The sequence below is a fragment of the Sinohyriopsis cumingii genome, chromosome 10 (genome assembly GCF_028554795.1).
Source record: "Sinohyriopsis cumingii isolate HCF-2022 chromosome 10, ASM2855479v2, whole genome shotgun sequence".
NCBI classification, from domain to species: domain Eukaryota; kingdom Metazoa; phylum Mollusca; class Bivalvia; order Unionida; family Unionidae; genus Sinohyriopsis; species Sinohyriopsis cumingii.
Genome location: NC_142970.1, coordinates 50,946,780 through 50,965,401, shown reverse-complemented (window position 1 = coordinate 50,965,401; position 18,622 = coordinate 50,946,780). Strand labels below are relative to the sequence as shown.

General features: G+C 33.1%; 1 protein-coding gene across 1 annotated transcript in view; it reads left to right on the top strand.

Moving 5' to 3' along the window:
• LOC149790139 (protein PTHB1-like) overlaps positions 1 to 7,713 on the top strand; it is an 82,159-nt gene extending 74,446 nt beyond the window's left edge. Inside the window, exon 23 of the mRNA XM_089972119.1 lies at positions 7,020 to 7,713. The gene's annotated coding sequence lies outside the window, so the exon portion shown is untranslated. The remainder of the gene's footprint in view (positions 1 to 7,019) is intronic.
• The last annotated feature ends 10,909 nt before the right edge of the window (positions 7,714 to 18,622 follow it).

The window sequence follows — 18,622 nt, the reverse complement described above, 5'->3', positions numbered from 1 at the left end:
AGTATTAGTGTGGGTATATGACTAAGTATTAGTGTTGGTACATGTATTTGACTGTAAGTATTAGTATGGTTTTTTTTATTACTAAGTATTAGTGTCAGTATTTGACTAAGTATTTCTGTCTGAATTTGACTGTATTATTGTGGGTTTTTGACTAAGTATTAGTTTTGGTATTTGACTAAGTATTAGTGTGGGTATTCAAATGTAAGTATTAGTGTGGGTATTTGACTAAATATTAGTGTTTGTATTTGGCTATAAGTATTATTGTGGGTATTTGGCTATAAGTATTATTGTGGGTATTTGACTGTAAGTATTATTGTGGGTATTTGACTTTAAGTATTAGCTGGGTATTTGACTAAGTATTAGTGTGGGTATTTGTAAGTATTCATGGTATTTGACTAAGTATTAGTGTTGGTATTTGACTATTAGTGTATGTATTTGACAGTAAGTATTAGTGTGGGTATTTGACTAAGTATTAGTGTGGGTATTTGTAAGTATTCGTGGTATTTGACTAAGTATTAATGTTGGTATTTGACTATTAGTGTATGTATTTGACAGTAAGTATTAGTGTGGGTATTTGACTAAGTATTAGTGTGGGTATTTGTAAGTATTCGTGGTATTTGACTAAGTATTAGTGTTGGTATTTGACTATTAGTGTATGTATTTTACAGTAAGTATTAGTGTGGGTATTTGACTAAGTATTAGTATGGGCATTTGTAAGTATTCATGGTATTTGACTAAGTATTAGTGTTGGTATTTGACTATTAGTGTATGTATTTGACAGTAAGTATTAGTGTTGGTATTTGACTGTAAGTACTGGCATGAGTATTTCATTTTTATCACTTTATTGGCTATATCATGCAAAGGAAATCAGAGCTAAGTACACTTCTGAGGGACACACCACGGCAGCTGACCTGGGCATGTATCAAACCTGCAACCCTTTGGATTACAAGTTCAGTGCTCGATCAACTTTGTTGCTGTGGCTTCCTGACCATGGAAAGTCTTTGTTATTTTATTATTTTTAAATCCCCCTGAATCTGTGACTCAGACCATGATCAAGGGGTCAGAACCCAGAATCTGTTGCACACAGATACATTTCCACTTACTAGTAATGAAATTACAAAGTTTGTTATATAAAAAAAATATTTAAAAGTGTCACAGTTACTTGATTTTAATTTTTATATTCTTATTTATTTGACATTTGACTCCTCCAAGTGACCCATGGAATGGGCCAAAAGATGGTATCCCCTCTCACAAATGGTCACTACATATCCAACTTATGGTGAATCTCCTTCATTTGGCTTAGTAGATGTAGTTGCAAACAGATAGACTGTTGAACAGATGAGAGTTATTGAAATATCCCCTCACAAAAGTGTGGTAGAGGATAATGAATGTTAATTAGGCATACCACCTGTCATTGGTGGTTATTGCTTTCTCTTGCTTTGCAACTGCACCAGATAAAATGGACCACATGATTTTTTTTTTTTTACCTTTTAGAGGGTTCAAGGGAATATGGAAAAGCCGAGATAAATAATGGGTTTGATTCTGATCAGGAAAAGCTTTTGAATTATGCAAATATTAATCAAAGTCAGGGGAAAAAAATCGTGAATTTTCCTAATATGAAACAAATGTTTCTCTTTGTTAATCTGTCATAATATAAATGTAGGTTGATTGATAATATCTTTTATTTGTTACTTATAGGTATTACTGGAATAATGGTGCCCTATGATTATATGTCACAGTTCATTTCACATCAAATTAAAGTTATGTTCCGTATTTAAGGATAGGTATTTTTACCAAGCTGATACATGTCAACAAACTCGAGTCTAGTTTGGAATGTGACCTTATTATAATATAGTTGCATTTCCATCAGTTGATAAATGAAGGGAAGATTTCCATTGGTCAGAACATAATCATGTGATCAGACCCAATTGCATTTATTTCTGTATAAAATATATGTAAAACTACTTTATACTAACTTCTATAAATAGAGTCACATGCAGTGTAACAAACCTAAACACTGAAATGGAAGGCATACACACTACATGCCTTTAAAACAAAATAAAAACTGTGGTTTATATTTTATTTAGAAAATTGAATAAACTGATTGGACAGAATCAAATAAAACATCTTTGCTGTTGTTCCGAATATAAATAATTATTTCTGTGACTAGATTTGAACAAGAAAAGCTGGGAAACTCAAAATCCACCAAGAACATTGGCACTAAAGCACTTTCACTGCAACTTGTTACAAATGAATTTAAAACTATAGGAAAATGGATATAGGGATGGGGGTGGGTGGGTCAAAAACTAACATTTTAACAATTGGAAACAAAACATCCCTCACCTAAAATACTTTCAGTTAAGCAGAGTAAAGTTAATATTTTAATTCTGTAATTAAACTGAGTTACATTGATATTTATATGAATTTCAATAATTATACATGTTTCTAGGATTACATTTTGTATTTTGGTACAAGATCATATATCTAGTTCAGATGTTATGGGAGAATCTAAAAACAGAACAGGTTTTGCATTTTGAAAATGTAAATTTTCTAAACCAAATTGTTTTTATTCTTCCCATTCTGTAAGGGTCTCAAGTAATCCTTAAAAAACTTAATTTCACTGTCGAAAAAGCCTTAAAAAGAGCTGGACATTTTTGTTTTAAAAAGCATTTAGCCATGAGAGAGATTTGTATATATGTCAAGATAATAGTCCAATTTAAATTGCAGATTTAATCAATCACTGGTCATTTTCATTAGTAATTTGAAGTATAAAGGAGTGCCAAGGAATTTGAAGTATAAAGGAGTGCCAAGTAACTTAAAAATTAAGATAATCAAAATTATTTGGAACCTTTCAGTTATTAAAATTCCTCAAGCAAACTTTCAATAATTATTACCAACAGAAGACCAAAGATATAAAACCTGTCAAGTTCAATTTATTTTCTGTGACAGATTGATCTTTAATATGATGGATTGATTTTGGGGACTTCATTCCAATGATAGGTTTATATTGGGGACTTCATTCCAGTTTATGAGTTGGATTAAAAATCTTGAATCAGTATGATTATACATGCCTTTTTTTGTTATATTTATTGAACTTCTTATGATTATTTGTATACAGTATCATTGTCTTCATGCCTTTGTTAGAAAATCATCAGAGTTACGCAGTGCTATTGATTCTAGGAATTACATTAGCATTGAGTCATAGCTGAAGAAATAGGCATTGGTAGCGTTATGTTTTTTGAGTGGAAAATTTGTTCATAGACAGTTAGGGTAATTTTGTTTATTTTTTATCTGTATCAAACTCTGTCAAGGGTTTTCTACAAAATGATTGCTTCTGATAGTGAAGGAAACTTGTTCAGTCTTGAAATTTGTGATTTATAATAGAAATGTAATTCGGAGGCTGATACAGTACAAATAATGCAGTCTTCCCTTAGTTATAATGAAATCCATGGAAGCCAGAGTATACTGCATTCTAGCAGTATCTTAGGATGATACATATAATTTTACTACAACATAATGAAATGGTATCCATGATTGTACTTAACTTATACAGAAACCATGTTATAATGATAAGCCTTATAGAGAGACTGCCTTTTAATGACATACATGATATATATATAACTTGACTATGACATGATGAAATGGAATCCATGATTGTACTTGACTTATCAGAAACCATGTTATAATGATAAGCCTTATAGAGAGACTGCCTTTTAATGACATGCATGATATATATAACTTCGCTATGACATGAAGAAATGGTATCCATGATTGTACTTGACTTATACAGAAACCATGTTATAATGATAAGCCTTATAGAGAGACTGCTTTTTAATGACATACATGATATATATAACTTCACTATGACATGATGAAATGGCCTTGCAATAAGGGGTATACACTAATATGCTAGAAACAGATTTATAAAACGGTATTGCGATATAGTCCATGACTCCAGGAACAGCTTTATAGAACAGTCTCACTCTAAGGGGTATAGTCTAAGAACAGCTTTATAAGACAATCTCACATTACGGGGGTATACTTTGTGAGTCTAAGAAAAGCATTATATGAATGTCTCATCTTAAGAGGGTTACTCTATGACATTAAGAACAGCTTTATAAGACAGTCTCACATTACGGGGGTATACTTTGTGAGTCTAAGAAAAGCATTATATGAATGTCTTACCTTAAGGGGGTTACTCTAAGACATTAAGAACAGCTTTATAAGATGGTTTCACATTACGGGGGTATACTTTGTGAGTCTAAGAAAAGCATTATATGAATGTCTCATCTTAAGAAGGTTACTCTATGACATTAAGAACAGCTTTATAAGACGGTCTCACATTACGGGGGTATACTTTGTGAGTCTAAGAAAAGCATTATATGAATGTCTCACCTTAAGGAGGTTACTCTAAGACATTTAAGAACAGCTTTATAAGATGGTCTCACTATAAAGGGGTTATACCCTATTGCTCTAGGAACAACTTTGTAAGATGGCTTTGCTTATAAGAGGGTATAATCTATGACTGTTGAACAAATTTATAAAGAGGGAGTACTGTAGCTTCTGTATCCGATGATGTATTAAGTGAAACTTGGATGTGATATCATTACATGTTAAAACTCTGTACTGATTTGCCGTGATTTCCTGTCATGCACATAAATCAGAAAGCTTCATCATCTCAGATTTGGGGCCATGAGTGACCGAGTGGTCTAAAGTACACACCATTATGGATCATTGCCATCTCACCTCTGTCTGCGTGGGTTTGAGTCTTGGTTTTGGCCTATGTGGGTATATGAGAAAGCATGCAAGTATCTTCTCATGGGTCAGTGGTTCTTTCCAGGGTTTAGCCAGGTTCTTCCTCAACCATTTATACTGGCCACCATGTATAGCCTGTCTTGAGCTGAAAAAGGGTGTTAAACACAACAACAACAACAACATCTCAGATTCATAATGAGATATGCTTCTTGTATAAAACGGCAAATATTACAGTAATATCTTAGGTCCTGTCCTTAGAATCCAAGTTTATGAACATCATGTAACATCTAAATGTAGTTCACAAAGGAAATAATACATTCCATGGAACAATTGTAATATTTTGCACACAATGATGTAGCAAAACAAAATCTCTAACTACCTTGGATGTCATTGTTTACTCCATTTTAGAAAAAACTCTACACCTTTTTGCTATGAAGAAATGAAAAGAAAGTAATTGTGTTAGAACAAAAGCCTTTATGTTCCTTTTAAAAGATTATTACATATTCATAGAATAGGCTTGGAAAGAACCTAGCACAGAGACTTTATGGAATAAAAGCATGTTTGACATGATGAGAAGTCATGTACATGCTGTTTGTCTAGACAGAGATCAAATAGTCACAAAGCCCAAGAAGCCCAAACATTTGCTAATGGCCACAATAATTGTACAGCTAAGTGATTTATCTGGACAGCCTGGAGTCGAGAGATACAAAAATGTGTAAATTGTCATGAAGGAATCCCAACACACAAGGACGTGTGACATACTGTCCATGTATTGTAATGCGATAACTGGTAATTTTTCTCAATTGTTCAGCTGAAAATAGAATAATGATCTCCCCACGCCCTGTAAGAGCAAGATTGTTTCTTTTATTTTTGGTAAATCGTGACATCACAGAATAAAATAACACAAAGCCTCGTAAACTCTTGGTTGTACTACAGAGAAAACTTGATACCTTTTTTAATGAAGATACATAATGGGACTTGCCTAGGGATATAGAAAATGCTGTAAGGCCCATTGTGTTCAATAAAAGATCATTACCTATGCATAGAATGTTCGCAACTGACTGTGAACATTTTATCTTAGAATGTCAAGTTCTTTACAAGTGCTTGATTCATTTGGCACATCAAATTTTTCTTCACATGGGGAAGTGGAAACATATTTCCTTGAAATATTCTGTGTGGATGATTAAAATACAAATTTTAAATCTGACGTTTAAATTACTTTTCAAAAATCACTCGACAGAATTTGATTAGAAGTGACAGAATACCTTGTAACTTAGATATGAAATCAGCTGATGTTATTCTGCCGTCAGAAACGACCATTGTTAATAAGAATACATGTAGTAACATCTAAAATCTATTCTCAACAACTTCACAGGAGGATTTGACCAAAATTTTAGTGGAGCATCCTGGCAATAAGATCTATATTACTTCAGTTTGTTCTTTTACATGATGCCATTCTGCCGTCCAATATGGCTGCAGTTACTAGAAAAAGATTTTTTAAATCCATTATCAAAAAAAAAAAGGTTTAATAGAAACCATCCTGACAGGAAAATCTTCCTTGTAAATTTCTACAAATGGAGCTGATGTAATAACAGTAAGCATGGCCTCTGTTATGTAAACATAGAAAAACTTTAAAATGAGTTCTGCTTCAAGATTTACAGAGATATATCATTCATAACTTCATGCAATGATTAAAAACATAGATTTTAAGAAACACATGTACATTTGGATGAAAAGGAAGAAATTATAAAATGTTTCTGGTAATGACCAGATTAATTGGACTATTATCATTCTAATGTTGGATCTTGATGTGTGATATATTTAGTTTACATGAAGGTTTCGGATAATCTGTGGAATATGGAATAAATATGTAGCTTTACTCTTGTTAATTCATTTGTACCTCCATTAGTTCCTGTCGGTCCATTTAGTGTTCATCCATGTATCAGGTAGGACTCTGTGGTGTGCATTCATGCATCTTGTACATTCCTGTGGTTTACCTCCATACATCTTGTAATTACCAATAGTTTATACATCCTGCAGGTTCCTGTGGTATATCTACATGCATCCTATAGATTCCTGTGGTGTTTCTCCGTACGTCATGTAGGTTCATGTGGTGGGGCATTTATGTTTCATAGATATTTCTCTTGCTTTTTTTTTGTTTTTTTTTGTTAGCATACATTGCTATAAAGATTAAAATAATAATGCTTCTCACTGTTAAAAACAATCATTAACAATCATTATCTTTTACTTTATTTTTTTTGCAGAAGAGAAAGGAACTGAAAAAAGGAACAGTTTCAAATATTGGCTTGTAATGGGATCCATTGTTTCCATGGTTTCACAGCTTCATGTTATTAGAAGACCAATCACTGAAGCATACCAGTCCTCAGGATCAAAAGTTAAATTGTGTATATTCTGTTTATATTCTTCCATTCAGATGTCCTCTCTGCGTGTGAATGATAAAATACTGTACAAATACAGGGACAGTTATTGTATATAGAACCCAGTGTACAGTGTATGTACTGATTTTGGAAACCAATGTAAAGTGTAAGCACATATTTTAGATCCCAGTGTGAAGTGTATGCACAGATTTTGGATCCCATTGTAAAGTGCATGCACAGATTTTGGATCCCAGTGTAAAGTGTATTCACTGATTTAGATCCCAGTGTAAAGTGTGTACAGATTTTAGATCCCAAGCTACAAAGTATGAGCAGATTTTAGATCCCAATGTAAAGTGTATGCGCAAATTTTAAATCCTAATGTAAATTGTATGCAAATTTTGTAAATGTAATAATGCGTCTTGTCATAATTTAAAGTTATCTTAATATACATAATTTATGATTTGATTCAACCATATATATATATATATATATATATATATATATATATATATGTCAGAAATATTGGATAAATTGAAACAAAATTTTATGTATTTCACAGTAATATTGACATTATCTGAGTTTAGTTATGCATTTAACCAAATCTTTGTACAGGAATCCACTTTCTGTTCCAACACAATCATTTTGTAATGAGACCATAATTAGAACAACTTCAACATATCAATTTTCTTTAAATTTAAGTTAGTGAGGTCTGATTTTTAACATTCTTGTGTAAAATTAACAGGATTATGGATTTTTTAAAATTTATTTAGGTATACTTGTCCTCAGTATTAACCCCTTCTGTATACAGTATACACTGTCTTATAAGTTGGGTACTTCTACAAACAACATAAACTTTGAACTGCCAGCACATCATGTGATAGCAGATCAGGGTCTGTGTTGATTTGTTCTACTTTAAATTCATAGCAAACTGCATATTGCTGAGATCTGTCAGCATGTAATGAGATGGCAGATCTGGATCTGTACAGTTTGAATTTCTTCCAATTTTTACGAGGGTATGTGTGGTACTACATCCCCTTGTATAGTGTGGGTGTGTTGTGGATGTGTTTATGAATCCTAAATTTTGTTTCATGTTTTAATATTTAATTTATTATTTTCAGTTTTAGTGCTTGGATAAATAGAACCGGATACAGTGTGACATAACATTACTAAATTCTTAAATTTTGTTTGTTTGCACTGTTATAACACTATCTTGTTAGAACATACCTCATTATAAGACTGTCTTACATATAATGTGAGTCATTTTTATATATGAAAAGTGCTGTAATGAGAGAGAGCACTGTACTGAGGCACTTGCTCTGGCAGCAACATACAGTATGTTCAGGACTTGAGTTGTCTTTTGATGTGATAAATGTCATGTTTGTATACATAAAAAGTTGACAATTTGAATAAGTGGAAAGTTGATATAGATGTGTATTGTTGTATATTTAAGTTACATAAAGGAATCAGTGAATATCTGGAGAAAAAATTGTTTGACTCTTATATATTTAAACTTGATTGTGTTGTAATCATCAAATCTTGTGAGAATAAGACTTGATGATTACAACACATTCAAGTTTATATATATTTCGGTAATTATATATTCATATATATTTTACTATCTAGGCATGTCATTTTATTAGCACAAATACACATAATCATTAATGGCAATACAGCGTGGAGAAAATAATTGTCTTTTGTATTAAAGATTTTGTTTACTGCAGCACTTAAGTTTTTAAATGTTTGTCACTAATGCATCAAAGGATATATTTTTTCTGAAGTGTGATTAAGTTGTGATTCAAGGATAAATTGTATTAAAATGTGAATAATTAATGCTTAGTGACATAAACTACTGCATTTTTAGAAGAGATGTAAATGACTGTTTTTCCTTGTTTTACATTGTCCTATATGTCAGTGATTATGCATAAGACTGAATGAGTCATTGTAGTAGGCTTCTATGGTAATTAGCTGTATACATGCCATCAATTTGATAAAGAAATAATTAATATTTATTCATAATTCATACACACTGAAGACTAGATTGTGTTTTCTACATAGACTGCTCTCGTGGCCTAGTAGTTAGAGTGTCCACCTCGGATGCAGGAGGTCATGGAATCAAACCACAGCGAAGTCATACCAAAGACTCATATAAATGGTACTAGCAGCTGCTTCACTTGGCACTCAGCATTTAGAGGTTAGTGTTAGGACTGATCAGCCTGGTGTCAGAATAATGTGACTAGGTGGCACATCATGCTACATGTCAGTGGCATAATGTCCCAGTGCTAGATATCACTATAATAAACTGTCATACTGCAGACATCATAGCGATATGACTGAAAAATTGTTAAAGCTACGTTAAAAATCCAAAGCACATAAACTGTTTTCTACCTGATCTGTCCCTTTGAGTTGTCACAAAGGCCCTATTCTCTTTATTGATTGAATGTGTTGGTCAACACATCGGCACATGATAGACTGTTTAGTGCTGAAGCAGTTTGGAGTAAGGTGCCTTGCCTATTGGATCACCATGGCAACTGACCTTAGCTTCTTTGTGCAGGATTCACAACTCACTGAATATGAGTGTGGCATGTCAAACACTGAGCTGCTTTGGCTACCAGTTCACTTGAGAAAAAAGTTTGTTTTTGATGTTTTATGGTACAGCGTCACAGGTCATTTACTTGCGGCAATTGGAGTTTTGTGCCTTTCACAAAGATTCCACAGTAGCCAACCTGGCTGATCTAGTGGTAAGATGTCAGCCGACACCATTTCAGTGTGACATGCTAATGACACTACAGCTTATGCTTCCATTTGTTGCTTTTTACAACATGCCTGAGAGTAATCCACATCTCATAACCCTCAAGAGGTTGAGAAAAAGGTATAGTGGCACAAATGCCTTGTGTATTTTATGTCGGCATCATCCATATGTTACAAGTGGATTAGAGCTTGTACTCCATGTCATTCTAATAAGTCTATACAGGATTGTAGGGTCTTTGAAGGTCTTTGAAAGTTTGCGGAAAACGAGGTAGCATTTTCAAGGCCTTGAAAGTTTGGGAAAATCGAGCAGATTACCCTGAGGTCTATAAAAGTCTATGAAAATTGAAATAAACCCCAAAATTTTGATTTCTTTACATAATCACAGATAAAATTGTCCATGGTTGTTAGATTTGGATGTAGCTGAGTTTTCCTGGTTTCTTACTTTTGATGACCCATTCAGTTTCATTGCCACCACAATAACAAATGAACGTATGTTTGGCCATCCAAAGTTGGCCTTGGTGGCATCTTCAATAAAACATGCACTCTTCATCAAAGCAAGCCAGCTACACCCTTCATCAAAGGACGTCAGCACCATACCTATTTTCAGCACATTTTTTGTTTTCTAATTTCATGGTGTTTGTTTTTTGTTATCTTATCATTATATATGTTTTTAGGTGTTCTCTAATGTTGTAAAGCACTTAGAGCTTCTAAAGAATAGGCGCTCTACAAAGTCCTCATTATTATTATTATTATTATCACAAATAAAATTGCCTAAGGTTCGAATGTAGTTGGTTTTCCTGGCTTCTTTCTTTTGATGAATCGTTCAATTTGATTGGACTAGTCCATCATCTTTGGCCAATCAGAATGTTCATTACATTAATTCATGATCTTTTTTTAACAAGGCTGTTCAGCCAGTTGAATTTTGGTTACATTGAACAAGCACTCACTCTATGTAGAAAGTGCATGAAAGTAACACAGGCTCGAGGATTACAAATTTGTTCAGTCGATTTATGTCTTCAGTTTTGTTTCACCTCGTGTTTAAAAATGCCAGGTCTTTGCTCTTTCAACTATATCTGGCTTGAACAAGAGAAATACAAGGAATGGCTGAAAAAGGATAAAACATATATGAAAGGTGTTTTGTGCAATGTGTAAAAAGACGATCAACTTGGCTTTGATGGGAGAAACAACCCTTACAAGTCATGCCAAAAGTGAAGTTGAAGAACTTAAAACCAGAAAGCTGCATCTTGAAGCTGACATTGTCAGTCTTCATGCGTCCTCTGTTCAGAAGGCAGAAGAAGTAGAGTTAAAAAGACTTGTGCTTGTAACATAGTCAAATGCTTTTAGGAGAAGAGCAGAGGAAAAGATGACAGCTGTGGCTTCTCTTGCCAAAATAATTGAAGAGAAAAAACAGCAACTATATTAATGCATTTAAAGCAGTACTGATGTCTGTTAAGAGAACAATTTATTTTGTATTGAATCTGATGCATGCATTAGATATTTCTGAAATAACAATGAATGTTAACCTATCTTCCAAATCATTAGAAAGCAATTTTAGGAAATTAATTATAGTTGAATTTCATCGTTAAACAATATCATTGTATTTTGCATTTGTTATTGTCTCATATAACCTGTATACAAAATGTTAGCGAAAATAGGTCTTGGAAATCTTTGTTTGTGGTCTTTGAAAGTTTGGGAAAAGTCTTTGAATTTATCATTCAGAGTTCAGTATGAATCCTGCTAAACACAGATCTGAGTGTGTTATTGTTTAGCTTTATACATGTTTAAAAGAAAAAGAAAACAATGATCTGTATATTAGACTAATTTTGTTTCATTGGCAAACAATCTTTAAGGCATTCTTGATTTACTCAGGATTTATGTATCTTCCTGCAATAAAAGCATCAATGATACAAGCTATCTATTGTTCAAACATTGGATGCAGTTGCCTTTAAACCTGAAATAAATATGACAGAAGCCTGTGTAAAGAGCACTGACTGAGAAACCAGTTTTAAGAGCATTGAATAAAAAAACCTACTTAAAGAGCACAGACTGAATAATGTGCTTAAAGAGCAGACTGAGAACCAGCTCAAAGAGCACTAACATGCTCAAAGAGCACTGAGAAACCAGCTTAAAGAGCACTGAATGACATGCTCAAAGAGCACTGAGAAATGTGCTTAAAGAGAACTGACTGACATGCTCAAAGAGCACTGAGAAATGTGCTTAAAGAGCACTGACTGAAACCAGCTTAAAGAGCACTAACATGCTCAAAGAGCACTGATTGAGAAACCAGTTTAAAGAGCACTGACTGAGAAACTAGCTTAAAGAGCTTTGACTGACATGCTCAAAGAGCACTGACTGAAAAATAAAATGTGCTTAAAGAGCAGACTGAGAAACCAGCTTAAAGATTACTGACTAACATGCTCAAGAGCACTGACTGTTATAGAACATTGATTTAATAACCAGCTTAAAGAACACTGTCTGAACAGCATGCTTAAAGAACACTGACGTGTAACAGGTTGGGAAGACATTTTTCCAGAGCAATCATAGAATTAAGCAGACATTTAAAAAAATGAGTGTTAATTCAAGTACTTGCTCAGAATAAAAATTGATAAAGCAATTATCTAAGGATGATAATGAAAAGGTGAATATTGCCAGAAATTAGTACTTAAATGAATGGGTTCCTTTTATTGAATGATTTCACTAATATTTGTTTTCCTTATTGGAGAATAAGAACTGTCCCCTTCAGAAAGTTTGTTTTAAGTAGGCACTCTTTCATCTGGAAAGTAGAATTCATAATTTAGAGAAATATCTGTTATTTGATACCAGTCAAGTCAAATCTTATATATCAACTGCCTGCTTGTAGTGACACATACCTGTTTATTACCACCACATTGTTTGGTCCCCACCTATTTTCTTGTATATTTTGCATGTGCTTAATGACCACCTGGCCAACTGGACATTTTTTTGTCCTTTGATTTGTGACATGCTGCCATAATGTGAACCAGCCTAGGTTAGCTATTGTGGCATTGGCAAGGTACTTGACTCCAATTAATCAAATAATATATAACCTAATTGTGTTGATGTGTTTAAAAACACTGAACCAAACTTGTCATCCTGTGTATATGTGGGAATGTGAGAAAGCTTGCCAATAGCTTCTTGTGGGTCAGTGGTTCTTTCCAGGGTTTTCCTGGGTTCTTCTTCCACCTTTAATACTGGCCGCGATGTATAGCCTATCGTATGTTGAAATATGGCGTTAAACCCTACAACAACAACAACAACTGTGTATAGCAGTTGGAATCATCAAGGTCTTTTTGTTGGTTTTGGTTGGAGGATGGGGGATTGTCTGTATCTGTGGGGAAGACGTAACTTTAAGCAACCTATGTACTGAACTTCAGGTCAGTCTAATTATGGGTCTGTTGATGCCTCAGTCATTTAGTACATGTGCTGCCATGGGGAATCCTTGGGCAGAGCAATTTACTCCAATTACCTTGGCACTAAATAGCCTAATTGGGTTGCTGTGACATAAAATATAAAACCAAATCATCCCAGGGATATAGTCGACAACCATATTTATTGAAAGCGTCTATAAAGATCACTTCAACTGATCTTTTGAGTGGTTGCTATATGCAGGTTTGGCCGAATTTGGGAAGCAACTCACTGATTTAATGTATGTTATCGAGATCAAAGCAGAATTTTTGTAAGAGCTATATGCCAGTAAAGGAAGTGTATTGCATCTCATTTGTTTGCTTCACAATTTCATCATCCTCCACATGAGATGTTTTAAAATATTCATCCTCACCACAGTGTATAGTTTTTTCAACCAATTTATGAAAAACAATCATGCTTAAAGATGAGGTGAAGCAGTAGTAATCATTTCTAATGTTAACATTAATGTAGTTTGTGCAATATAAATGTTTAAATTGGCTATTTTTGGTTCAAATTATAAATTTGGACACCTTTATCATTCCATGTTCCATTTTGAATGCATGCATTACACTGAAAGTGGTTGTTTTATTTGCACATGTATGAACATTGACGATATAATTGCTATTTAAAGTAGGCATCTGAGAAATTTTAAGCCATTTGTATAAACTTGGGCACAGTCTTCCATGATGAAGGGCAGTGGCGCTGCAAAGGTTTGAGACACCAGGGTGTAATGTTTTTTATTTCTACCCATTCAAATGTACCTGGGCATATTTTCTTAGCGCCAGTCATATTTTTCCACAGAAAACAGTTTCAATATTAGTTGCCAACCTTCATTCACCCACCCACTCCAGATACGTTTTGTCAAGGTTGCTAACCTTCATCCACCCACCCACTCCAGATATGTTTTGTCAAGGTTGCTAACCTTCATCCACCCACCCACCCTAAATATGTTTTGTCAAGAATTGCCCCAGTTAAGCTTAGGTGAGGTGAAATACTATGAAAATTTGAGCCAAAAAACAATCCAACAGCAGCTGCCATTGCCTGGTGCCTGATGGCAATTCCCCACCTCCCACCCCTAACACAGCCATTGATGAAGGGTCACAGGATCTTGCACAGTATAAGAGAGATTGAAAGATTAGTAGGCCATACTCTTACAACATATTTTTTGCTGATATCCAAAGAAATATTATTGAAAATTCATCTACTACTGTACAGAAATGCCAGTTAGACTAGATAATGACAAAAAAAAACTTTTGAAATGGCTTGTATGTAGTGTCTGATTTGTTGTGCTTTTAAATAATATTTTTGCATATAATGAAAGATCTACGTGTAATTAGAAATTTTTTCACAGTCTATGTATACTCTGAACAAAAGTGTAGAGTTATTAAGCTAAATGAAATGGTACTATGGATATTTAATTGGTTTGACTGGAACATGATGATTGGCCACACTTTTTTGTGCAGTATATTTGAACCGTTCAAATTAATATAACCAGTGTAAAATCTAAGCTTTCACTTGAAAAATAATGACTTGAAAAGAGGTATCTGTTTCAATAGATAAATACGTTTTCCATTTTGCATTTGAAAATATTTTCTTGAATATCCTAGCATAAAGAATTAAATACAAAATTGCAATGCTAATAACAGGTATTCTTCTTTGGAAATAGATACCTTTTTCTAGTCATTTTATCAATTTTAACGTGGTTAGTTACAAGAATTCAGCTTCGTTACACCATTTTCACTTTGTTGACCTATTACTACAAAATGAGAGCATCTTGCTCAACCATAGGCAACACACTTTGTCATGATGTTGCAGTGTTTTGTCTTATAGAGTGTTACCATTGGTGACATGTGCAGGTCCCCAAGAGAGGTGTCCATTGTATGAGATACATACCTGTCATTTTCTCCATGCATATTGTTGGGAGACAAAACAAGTTCATGTTAGATTGGAAATATTAACTTATGAGGTTTTGTCAGATGCTTTTGTTCTTTTTTTATTTAAAAAGGATCTGAAAATTTACTATGCTTTGGTTAATTGAGTTCTACTCTCTGTCAAGATATACTGTTCTTTGACAGTTGATTAATTGAACTCTACTGTCTGTGAAGATTTATGATACTTTGATGGCTGATAACTGAATTCTACAGTCTGTGATTTACAATACTTCAATGATTCATTAATTCTATTCTGTATTTGGTCTAGGTATTGCAAGGTGGGTTTTTTTTCTAGAGTTTGTTATATGTAAAATGGTGAAATTTTGAATATGTCTGTATTTGTAAGTAATCTTTTCACATTTGTAAAATCCAAAACGAGGTTGGTTGTTTTTTTAAACTGTTTAATTTCAGCTAATGCATGTAATTATACTAGCCTTTGTAGACACTACATATAGATTAATTTTCCCAGCTTTGTCATTAAATCTCCTTGTTTGCATTTTATGTTGGACCCAATTTTAATTAATTATATCTTTTCTGTTTTTCTTCTGTTAGAGTAAGCAGTGAATATATTTGAGAAACTTGTGTTTCTGATTTTACTTTTCACATTAGGTGTAAAAAAAATGCATGGTTGTGGTGAATTGACTGGGTAAATCCCACATTGTTTAGCTTTATTGTAATTGTCTTTGTACTTTATAGTTATTATCATGTGTCTGACCGTAAATATAATGTTTATATGTCCAGGTCTGTGGTAGATAGGTCCCATATTGTTTTGAATTTATTTGAAATTGGACCTTGCTTTTCAGTATTGAAATGTGAGTGTAGCATGTCTACCCTTTTTGCATTCTCTCACCATTATCCGTCCTTCATATGGTTACTTGCCTTACTGAAAAAAATATTTTTGCACTGTTTTATGGTGAAAATGCTGTTTTTATTTTTTCAAGGAAGTTAATAATTTCAACTCCCACAACAGATTTTTTTTAAATGTTTGTTTTGCTTAAAAAAATATATTTTGCTGAATTTCTTTTGAAGTTGAGGAATTCTTTTCTTAAGAATTGAAAGAGGAAGAAAAGGAATGTATCTAAAGAAAAAAGAACATCATGCTATGTACCATGTACAAGTACATGTACCATGAAATAAAATCAATTTGACCTCACCCCAAAACTTAACAATGCTATGATGTTAAACTCTTGTGTAGAGTCGGTTTTTATCAATTTTAATAAATGGTAATCCTGAGATCAGTCATTTTGAGAAATGATATGTCTGAGGTCAGTAATTTTGATAAATGAAAGTCTGAGATCAGTATTTTCTTTAAATGATAAGTCTGAAATCAGCAGTTTTGATAAATGATAAATCTCAGATCAGTAATTTTGTTAATAATGAGATCAGTAATTTTGGATAAATGAATGTCTGAGATGACTAGTTTAGATAAATGAGTCTGAGATTAGTACTTTTTATAAATGATAGGTCTGAGATTAGTAATTTTTATAAATGATAAGTCTGAGATCAGTAATTTCGATAAATGATAAATCACAGATCGGTAATATTGATAAATGAAAGTCTGAGATGACTATTTTAGATAAATGAGTCTGAGATTAGTACTTTTTATAAATGATAGGTCTGAGATCAGTAATTTGTATAAATGATAAGTATGAGATCAGTAATTCTGGATATAACGAATGTCTGAGATGACTAGATAAATGAAAGTCTGAGATTAGTAATTTTGATAAATGATAAGTCTGAGATCAGTAATTTTGATAAATGATAAGTCTGAAATCAGTAATTTTGATAAATGATAAGTCTGAGATCAGTAATTTTGATAAATGAAAGTCTGAGATCAGTAATTTTGATAAATGATAAGTCTGAGATCAGTAATTTTGATAAATGATAAGTCTGAGATCAGTAATTTTGATAAATGATAAATCACAGATCGGTAATTTTGATAAATCAAAGTCTGAGATCAGTAATTTTGATAAATGAAAGTAGGAGATAATTAATTTTGATAAATGATAAGTCTGAGGCCAGTAATTTTGATAATCGGTAAGTTTGATGGCAGAAAGTGTCACAAAAGAGGCCTGATTTTATGATTCAGTAAGTGCTCTCAGTTCATATAAAGAACTTAATGGCTTCTAATTCAGATGTTTGGTCAGGTTGGGTCCGCCTTCCATATTTCAGAAACATGGTTTACAATCCAAAACACAATTTTAATGAACGTTTTTAGATTAATTTTCAAGTTTTCTTGGAAATTTTATATCACACAACAGTAAAACCTCTCCATGAAATTCTGTATACACCCGGTGATATTCCTTGCCACAATTTGTTGGACTGGTACCTTTATTTTAACAATACAGTCTGAAAGTGAAGGAATAATCTTTAAAATTTTTCAGTTGTGTCAGTCTGACCCACAGTTACATACCAAATTGTAATTTCACACAGTGTAATTTGTAGGAAATCAGAAGGATATCAAAACCCAACCAAATTGGACTTCCAACTTAAGCCATTGGGAGGTAGGGTATGATTTTGACACCAAATATTCCCATGCATTACCATGGCTGTTCATTACCAGATGAATGTGTTGTGATATTGTTGAATTGTACATTCCATTCTGTTGTTTTATACTTGTTTTTTCTGGTGTAAACAGAGAGAATCAGCACAAACCACAAACTGAAATAAACTCATTTTTGTGTATTGGATTTTATGTACTTATTTATGTTTTCCACGTCGAAGTAAATTTGTTAAAAATTATAGAATAATTTTTACTTTTATAAAATCTGTAAAATATACAGTGGCAAAGTTTCTAAAACGTGAATACACAGGTTTTTATCATCGTTCTGTTAGACAAGTGTCACGCAATGTACGCACTTGACAATCAGAATAGGATTTTTAATACAGAATCATTTGCACAAGCAAATAAACAAGTACACACACTATACTTTCCAGTGCATGCTTGATACTTGTGAGATTATGTCACATACCAATGCATGTAAACGATTAACGAATAATTAATTTAAATTGCTTATCATGCAGAAAAAATTGGCATATTTTGGCAATTTTGCAAGAGCTTAGTTCATAAACCACGTCTGTTTCTTCATTATGAAGTATTAGGAAAGCGTTTTACATGTGGTTGTCACCAATTCATTTTTGCGGGTTTGTTTGTACTCAGATCCGCTTCGCCTCGAAAACCTTTTCATGCCGTCACTAGTGCAGCCCAAGTAATTATAAGAGCTCCAAAACAAACTGATAATTTACACAGGTACAACAAATATCTTTTCTTTCTCACGAGAGAAAAAATCAAGACACTAATGAGGTTGACTTTACTAACCCATTCTGTAATTTACACATGATGAAATGATCTTGTAGAACGTGTTTGTTGACATAGGCTTGTATGTA